This window comes from Neodiprion pinetum, chromosome 3, assembly GCF_021155775.2.
Source record: "Neodiprion pinetum isolate iyNeoPine1 chromosome 3, iyNeoPine1.2, whole genome shotgun sequence".
NCBI classification, from domain to species: domain Eukaryota; kingdom Metazoa; phylum Arthropoda; class Insecta; order Hymenoptera; family Diprionidae; genus Neodiprion; species Neodiprion pinetum.
The window spans coordinates 38,212,901-38,222,998 of record NC_060234.1 but is presented as its reverse complement, the minus strand read 5'-3'; positions in this window follow the sequence as shown (position 1 = coordinate 38,222,998).

The following is a 10,098-nucleotide window of genomic DNA, read 5'->3' as shown; positions in this document are numbered from 1 at the left end:
GTTTCTGCGGCATAAATTTTTTATTTCATCTTAAAATTCGCTTCCGGTCGATTTCGTGATTTCGAATCTCGTTAAGAGAGTTCCGGAAAATTGCCGGTGTTCCAAAAATACGGTCTCCTCAACACTCTTCCAGGTGGCGGTGGTAAAGCTCTCTTCGAGACAAAATACGTAGGTATAAATTGATTCACACGGCAGGTAGGTAGAGTATCGATGCCATGTCGAGAGGCGAAGTGGCTCTAAAAGTTTATCGAAAATCGTACCTTCTAGATTTAATACGGCCACAGCCGCCACGGTAAAATGCTGCAGTGAAACAGTGCCCATATCCATTCGTCCAGGAATATGCTCCATTTCGCGTATTCTCCAAGTGCAGCCTCGAGGCGCGTTAGCATGCCGGTAACGTAATACGCGCGACGTAAAGTACGGGGTGCAAGGGGGCGGGGGGGAGGGGGTCATAAAACGGTGGACTTAATCCGTTCGGCGTGGAAGCGGGCATATCGAATAAAGGGCGCCGTGACGCGTAGCTGGACGCCCATCATATCGCGTCTGATATTTCGCGGGAGGGGAGGGTTACTCGATCAAGAAATACCCTCACGTAGTTCGCGGTACGCAATTAGGGTCGACATCCACGCGGACTACGGAACAATTCGTGGTGGACCCGCAAATATTTGGTCATTGGATATCCCGATGGCCGTATTCCGTTATATCACCAGGGAATATTCGTTCGACGGGAATCCTGATCCTGCCGCAACCCTCACGCCGAAATCTTTACCACCCTCCGACGCGAAACTCGTAATCAAACGGCGTTCCATCACCGGAACACACCCTTGCTTACTTTCTCGGCAGCTTTCGCGGAGCGCCGAATACCTGCGTCCGAACTATTCACCTGCAAAGGTGTGTTAAAGAATCTCCCAGGGCGTGGATCGCGGTGGAAGGTGATGTTGATCTCTCGATAAACAAGAGTGCGGAATGTAGAAGAAAATAAAGAGTGTATTTCCTAGAGCGGAAGGGAAATTCCGCTCCTTTTCACCATTGATGTAGGTGTGGTTTATTTTTACTGGGATTACTTGACGAGGTTCGATGTAACGGTTGCAAAGTTTTTGATTAGTTGGTCCGGCTAGTCGTGGTGGAATAAAGAAATCCAATTCCGTGCTTGGAGGTTTTAGCGGAACCTATTTTTTCGTACAAAAGGTTTAGAGTAGTGAAAATCCCCGCGATTCTTTTCGATCATAAAGGTTATATATAACATACCGAACCATTTAAAGTCTTGAAAATTTCAACGCACATCTCTCAACCTTGGTATAATACGTCTATGACCTTTGCGATCAATTCTTCTTCAAAAATCCTGGATTTTAAATAACTGTTTCACAGCTCGCAGAGATAGGCGGCACATTTCTTTTTTCTTTTACACGACAAAAAACTTCAGTAATTTTAAAAGCAAGACACGTGGATCAGCGGAAGCCTATAAGTCATTCCACGTCGCGTCGTGCGCTTTGAACCCACTATGAAAGTTTCGCTGAAAGTCCCGCAGGATGAAAGTGCTCTCGTACTCATAGTTAAAGTAGCTGAAACGTAAGGAAATTCTTGGATTTTTATGCTCGTTGTTTTATCTTCCATCTCGTTACGAATTTTATTATACGCGCGCAGTAAGGGTACTAAAAGCTGATTTCCGTCTTCCGCTGAACAATAAGAGCGTTCCAATTGTCATTCGCGTATCACATCGTGGTCGTTATCTTCGGCTTTTACAAAGTGGAGAGTCTCAACCTAAAGCATTGTAAAATTTGTGCGCTCTATCTGCACGATCACCGGAAAGAAGCGTAGGTAGTAAAAAAAACAAAAAAATACGTACACGATAAATCTTCACAATTTGCGAATGCGCGGATTTTTAATTTTCAATTCTTTTCCGGTTCCGACGTAGCTTAGAAGCGTTTTCAATTCACGTCACGTTTTCATAGGCGAATAGAAAAATGCAATTCTCTTTCAATACGAGATTTCGCCGCAGCTGGAACCGGGATAATATCAGCGGCTAGGCACGCGACCAGAGTTTATAAATTCGGCGAGCATGAAAACGTTGCCTTTGTTGTATATAATTGTGCGACATCGCCCGACGAAAGAAGCGTTTCCTTTACACTAGGTAATAATGATTATCATTTTGGCAAAGCTGATGGCGCTGTATCGGGCATTTTCTCCTTCCTTCTCTCTACCCGCGTGATACTCAACCCGAGAGTACATCTGTTACCCGGTATTACCGACGCCAAAATCCACCCGACACATGAATCACATCGTTTGTCCTCGAAGCGAAAGAGAAGCCCGGTGTAATCCTTGAGCGAATTTTCGAGTCACCCGGGGAATTTTTCTACCCTAGCGAAATATCTGCGCTGCAGAATGACGAAAAGAAATTGAAATGAAAATAGGAGAGAGCGAGTAAAATCAATCGTGTCAGTTTTACGAGGGCAGAGGAGAAAAAAAGCCGGCGAACGTTCACGGAGTGTGCATAATGCATGTTCGTGCGAATCGAATAAGTATTAGAGTGCGAAATGACGCAGATGCCGCTTGAGAGAATCGGGGAAAAGAAAATTGCGTCAATTTCTGGGTAAACGGTACGGAGTGTAATTCTGTTTGCCAACGACTATGGGAGAGGTGTATGTACACCTGATTGCGGTCGAATTTTTGCCTTTGAGCTATAAAGAATTAACCAAGAAAGTCCGGAAACTTGCGCGGTTTACCGAGCAAAGATTTACTCGCGAAGTTAAAAGTCGGCATATAGAGGCTTTCTCAGACGACAAATTAGATTTAGCTTTGGCAGCGAGTTTTGTGTGACTTGCGTGTATAACTCCGGGTGACATAAATCAATTACCTCATAATCCGGTACGTGTATAAAGTACCGCAGGTATACAACGGCTATATAATGTCATATTCTGCACGGAAATCCGCGGGCTTGTTTGTCGAGGTGAAATAACTCCTCCGATTTTTCCAACTACGAGGAAATTCTCGGCGATACTGATATTTTCAATGTTTTGCGACGCGGCGTCTCTGCACTTGAGAGCTTCGGCTCCGGGAGAATTAGCAGGGCAACTTTTGGACAGTTTTGAAACGAGCTTATAAAAACCTAATTCAACTCCGCACAAACCTCCCATTTATCCATCAGGGCTTTCAAGACACGCTGCATTTTTTTCACATCTCGTGGCTTACACTTTTCACGCAAGAAGAAAACGGAACAGATTTCTACAATCAAGTTTTGCACGAGGGTAATTTACATAAGCAGAATAAGATTTGACTGGAAACTTACTAAATACATTAGATGCGACTGAACTGTGGGTTCGAAATTTCGCATGGAAATATTCGATACCTGGCAAATTTAACCGTTTCGAATTCAGTTTACAATAATAATTCACCTGTGCTTATATTACACACAGTTTGATTAATCGACACCCATTTTTCTAAGTCCGTTTCTGCTTTTTCATTCTTTAAAACGTACGTGAAAGAGATCACTGAAAGTATTCGCAATACGAATCACGAGATGACCAACGATATGTTCGTGTAAAATTAATTATGTTGAAATTATGAAACTGAATTTATGAAATTTGGAACATAGCGAATTCGTGAATATTTTAGTAAACTTTTGCCCTCGTTTCTAAACGAATGTAAAACATGGCGTGTGTGCAGATTACGTTGACGAAAATAATTAATATGGGGCGGGGGGGGGGGGGGGGGGGGGAGGGGGAGCAAAGAAATGAAAAAGAATTTAAAACAATTCCAACTGAACCGTGAAGCATGTGACAAATTCGTAAAATATACAGGTGATCATGAAAATGGTAAAATGTTTCGCATGAGAATTCGATCAGGAGGCTGCAGCTCATGATGAATATTATACGTGCGCGAGCAAAGTTTACATAGTTCATTCGGGTTTGCATATTGCTACGCGTTGTTTTTTTCTTTTTTTTACAACTTTCGTAGGAACGTGATTTCCCGCAGGATGTTCGAGTAATTTTTCACTCAGGCTGTCGATACCCTTTTGGAAGGCGTAATTTTTTGTGCGGTATAAGGTAGAAAAAAAAAGACAAGGGGGTAAAAACTTTGTCGATGTTAATTTTGAGCGAAATTCAAAACGCGTCTCGCGCTATTAGTTATGAAAAGTTTCGCAACGCGTATCGCGATCGGTTTTAGGTATAAAAAAATGCACAGCGTCGCGACTCCGCGGATACAAGCTAAAAGCACGCTCGCCTGAAGATTAAAGACGCGTTGATCGATCGACTTCCGGGGTTTAACCGACTGTTTTACATCGCATAAGCTGGGGGACGCGGTCCTCGGAAAGTTTGAAAAATGCCGTCAATCGGCCCGCCTTTTCCCTCCGTTTCCCCCGCCTCGTTATCTATCGCCTTCCATCCGAACCTCGCCCAGCGAATAACGCGATAACCACGCAACCGTCATTGCCCGCTCTCTAATTATCCCCTATCTCGAAAGTCTCTCCCCGGCACCGAATGGGATTCGCTAATTATGTGCTAAAACTGGTTTATGAACAGCAGCTTTTTCCCCCGCCACTCACACGCGTGCACACGTACGCATTTATTCCCGTAACGGATGTCGGCAGAGCTTGCGTTGGTTCAGCTTGGAGTGGGAACTGAAACTTCACCGTTAAACATTAAATACCTCCCTGATACACACGAGTACTCCGAGAACCAGGCTTTTCTTTTTGCTCTTTGCCAGGCTAGAAGGGCAGCGAAAACTCCGGTGTCTAGTTTCGTTTTGATCCGATTAATTTGCCCCTAAAAGTTACGAAATTCATCACTGGAGTTACTACTTTGGGTTTTTCAAGGTTAGATGTATAGGATTATCGTTAAGGATTTAATCTCAATTTACTTACCACATTTTATACCCAATTTCAAGTAAATTTTTCAAGTCGTATTATTTCTCAATATTTATACGAGAGCTTTGAAGGACTAAGGATATTCGACCGCCTTGCGAGTGCGATACTTTTAAATTCTATTCCAAATGAAGCAAAATATTAAGTAATTAATGAGTACAATTGACTCTTGTTTGTATACCGTTTATTTTTTTGTTTCTGAAGACGGTAGAAAAGAAAAACAACAACAAACTGAGAAATTGTGATTTTTAAAATCTCCCACACGACACGTTTTATATATGAATTAGGTGTAATCAGGAGCGGACACAGTGACACGTCTGTCATACGAGCGACGAGCAAAGCCAGCAGCTTTCGGAGATTAATTACTCCACTAGTGAGCTGAAACACACGCAAAGGCTAATCTCGGTGTGCCAAGATTGTTAAATTTAATCGACACCTTTGCGACGCGCGAGAAGAACATGCTGTAGAAAATACAAGATTGTTCGCAGTCGATCAGACGACGATTTTCGTACCGTAATCCGAAACATGCAAATCTGTCACGCAATAAAATACACGCAGATCCTCGTATTAACTTCATACTCTGATGAAAAATAGGTTCCGAGAATTTATTAGCCGCGCAGTGAATATCACAACATACCTGCAACTGCGGTCAGACGTTTTTCTGACTGTGGGTCCAATATCTTCGTCCGAGGTTTTTGTCACGGCAGGTTTGCTACGCGGATAGCTGTAAGGGTAGAAAAATACCGAATCTCACGGTACTTATACTCGGAACTCGACTTCGTGTTTTCGTTCGCTTTCCGAACTTCCATTTCTCGTTTCTGTCGAAACAATCGGAAAGCGTCGAACCCCGTCATCCGGCAAAAATTCGTCGCTCCTTCAGCGATAATGCGAAACGACAATAGTCGTCCAAGTTATCACAACCGAGGAACAACTCCTGATCACGCCAGAAGTCCTTCTCACGTCAAGCGTTAATTCTCAACTTGAGAATTGTTAACGAATTCGCAGCTTAACGACATCTCGTGTCTTAATTAATGCGCCAACTTCGGTGCGAAGGTCTGCAGGTGGCGGAATTAATGGCGTTTTGAAATAGATCACGTATCCGGTCCCCATTTCGGGTGATGAATAACCAGGTCGAGTCTGCAAAGACGGTTTGCACCGCGCCTAACCCTCGCGAAATTACAAGAGGGTGACATTATCGATGGAGTTGCCGATCGGTCACGCGCTGGAATCATAAATCCCCGATTGTAAGGCGCAGTCGTTCGATGGACACACGTATCCGGCATTTATTTCACTTCCAGCCCCCAATCAGACAGTCGAAACCGGAGAATCGCGTTTAGCTCGGTTCATCCGTCGGGAGGAGTCGGGAATAAATCTTTAATCGCACATCTCGAGTGCTTGTTGAAACCAGAACCTTGTGAATCTTGGAGTAAAATCTTCAATTACATGCGAACTTGAGAGGTTCGTTCTCGGTTTCAAATCGATGAATAATTAGTGGAATAACAATTATTACAACGCTCCGGACAACATTTTCGAGAAATTCAACGTTCCGATTCGACGTCGAATCGGGTTACCGATCGATGAAAGAATCATTCGTTAACTCTGGTCATTTTTACCTCAAGTGCGGAAATTTCGCATCTCCGTGCAGGTTCCGTTAAACATTTACAAGGTGTGCTCAGAAACTGCAGGCGGTAATAATATCGGACGGCGTGCAGCAAGGAAGTTTGTTTAAAGTGCTCTTAAGCTGCGGGTAAACTGCAATTATGAGCAACGTCACATATTTCAGTCTGTAATGGGGGAAAGAGAGCGTCGTGATTAAACTGGGGAGCATTACGTCAGGTCGCGAGGAACATCCGTGGCTGATAAGATCTTCACGCCTCGACATTCCGAACTACTGGACGTCGTCGTTGAATGCGAATTCGCGAATACTGTCTGCAGCGCCGAAGATCCAACGACGCGGAAAACAATAAGCGACAGAAAATAAGACCGCGAAGCGTCGGGACGAAGTATGGACGTATCCTCGAGTAGGAAGGCCGCGGTCGTCGGAAGGATTCGTCAGACGGCAATTTCCTAGGTAAGAACCGCATTCCTGGTTCTGGTGTAAAAATTTCACAATACCGCGTTCCGCCGGCAGTTCCGCAACCTCGCAGCTCAATCCGATTTCAGAGTGAATGAGAAACCTCGGCAAAGTTCTCTTCGCCGCTGCAGATGTTGTGAATTGCGAGAACAGGACTGAAAGTCCGGCTTGGAAACGGAGTGAAGCTTTGACTCTGCGCCATTCTTCTCTTTCTGTGTCTACTCGCCTAACGACGTAGTCGTCAACAGTGCAGAAGACAATTGTTGGGGAAGACCAAAAGGGAAAACTCCTGTTGCTAAGTAACCTCGTCGGTAACAACCGCGTTGTACTCGGGGAAACTAACTGCTTTGTTCTGGCCGAAGGTGCAGGGTAGGCACTTTGACTCCGTTGCAGCCACCACCGAACTACGACGTAACCTCGTATTCTGACTTGATGCTCCGGAAATTCACGCTTTATCATATTTTCCTGCCATTTGTTTGGAATGAATGGAATGTAGGATCGTCTGACGAGAGAAAAGACTGCTTAAAAAATAAAAAAAACTCCGGTAATGTTATATATTTACGACAAACTATGGTGGAAATCTGGATGAATTTTTGTGAAACGGCTAAAAGCTGAGCATCGTTAAAGATGCTCGGATAATGGTTGAGAACTGGTATCGTCCAAGGATTTAAATTATTGAAATTAAATTCCGGGTTGAAATTAATTTGAGAACGGTTTTGCGTCGCTCCGAGCCTCGCGCGAGATGCAATGATTAATTTTTTCACCCTAAGGTATATTTAATCCGAGTACGATTATCCTGCAGGACGGGGAGTCTGAGGGAACGGTTTAGTTTTTAAGCAGGAAAGAAAAAGGTCCGGATCCGGTTGTTTGAATAAAGTCGACTGGAACAAACGACGGTCGGAGAGGAAGTTGAATGAGGTGAAAAAGGGGGAGAAATCCTGTTAAAAAGTGAGAAGGCTCCAAGGAGTCTCGGAGTTTTCCGCTACAAATTAGGGATAACTCTCGCCGCTGAGAGTCCGCGCGTATGAACGAACAGACGGATGGATAAAGATTCCTCAGAGGACTTGCATGGCAGGCTGAAGGCGAGATAATTCAGAGCCGGCCGATGGAGGCGGGAAATTCTCCTGCGGGGAAAAGGTACACGCTTGTAGGACGTAAGAATTTTTTGGCGTGGAAAAATATTATCCGACAGAAGGTTCGAGAAGAGAATATACATTTTTTTCAAACAGCGACCTCGACGCCGTGGAGGAAAGGAGGGAGGAGAGGAGAAGAAAAAGCTCAGACTCCTCGATAAACAGGATTTACTTTCGGCCGCTGAGGGCTCCGTCCTTCGCAAAGAGGATAAGGAGAGAGAATTAAAGAGGAGAAGGACACGACGCGGTCTGGAGCGACGATTTGAATCGATGCCAATTTATCCTCAGGGCGAAAGGATTGCGTCTGCGTTTTTTGATTCACTTAAGCCGCGGGTTTCGGATCGGAGCTCGGCGGTTTTTTTGTCTTTTGCGAAATTTCTACACTCTCGGAACTGACTTTCCTGCAGGTAATTTCGGATTCGTGAATTAGATCGGATTTGCATCGCTAATCGGTGGACAAAAATCGCTTACGCTGCAATTTCGTCGCGTTAAGGAAATTGCGGCAAGTGATTATCGTATTTCCGGTGTAGCTCACGGCCGCTTTTTACGAAAGTCGTCATCCGCGGCTCGGAAAAAGAGAACCCGGCTCATTCCAGCTGCATCCAGTCGCGAGACCGGAGATTCAACAGACCCGAATTGAACCTGAAACGTCGATAGTAAACCAGCGCGTTATTAAAAAATACTCTTGAAATACGGCAGCGTTGAAAAATTCACTCCTCCAAGATTTTTTCCAAAGCCCTTGGTAAAAAGGTAAAGAACATCCGATTCCGGCGGCGTTTCGAATCCGAAATTGTTCGCCCCTCTCGAAACCAGAATAATTATAATAATTATATGCGAAGAACGAAGGGAATTAAATCGAGGAAAGCAGGGGTGAGATTTTGCAAAGCGGTTCACTCGTCGATCGTTTCATTCCGTCGGCTGCAATCGCCGCACCTTGAGGGCACCTTGAGGTCGACGATCATCTCTCGTGCAGGGTGAAAATGGAGGCGGATGAGGGGGAGGAGAGAGGCGAGGGAGTAAAACGACGCGCATTAGCTTCGCCGCATTTAATAACCCGGCTCTTATCCTACCCTGCCCCAGGCGGACGTTCATATAGCGTTTCATGTCGCGCGTCATATTGCTCCTTCTGCCATGATTATGGCACTCAACTGGTGGCGTGCAGTGTGGATATTTGGCGGTTAGAGCGGTTCGGCTGTTTACCGAAATTATGACATCCAACACGGCCGAAAACAGGCGCGATAGCCGATGGCCGATTATTTTCCGACTTTCACCTCCGCGGAAAAAGGTTTGCTTTCGTCAGAAATTATCGAGGGTTCGAAAATCTTTCGTGGGTCCGGGTCTCGTTACACACGCGATCGTCAGCCCTGAAATATTTCATCGGCGGTCCGATTCTTCGCCCTAATTTTTGATTCGGAACCCTCGGCCTTCTTTCACGGCGCAGCCTGCGGCTTGGTATTCTTTTCTTCTTCCGACCCTCGAAACCCCCGACCGTGACATTTTTCTCCTTTGACCCGCGTCACGCGCTGAATCCCCGTCAAAATAAGGGCCAGGGTTCGACCAGCTTCCCCGATTAATGTGGCGAAAAACACCGAGGGGATCCGGAATAAGGTACGGCGAGTCACTGCTCAGGGACTTTGTACGCGAAAGAAATGAGAGGCGGAATCTAATCAGGATTATAAATGAGCCGCGGGTACGGGGATGAAAGCGGAACGAAAATCAGAACAAACCTCGTAATGATTAAGATGCAGCTCCCTCGAGGTATTTCGGGGATATTTTCTGTCCCACCTCGAAACACGGGAAAGATTCGTTGTTTAGATTTAAATCAGCCCCTGCGGAATTTCATCCCTTTTTTATTCCTCTCCCGCGGGTGTAACGTGTGTATATGTGTGTGTGTGTGTGTGTGCTTTTTTAATTTGTTTTATTTTTCACGGATAATAAGTTTCCAAAGCTTATATCACGCTTTGTAAGTTTACGGCATGCGGTAGATGCCAGACCCATTTTGTCGACAGGTGTCTAAAATTATTGAAAAT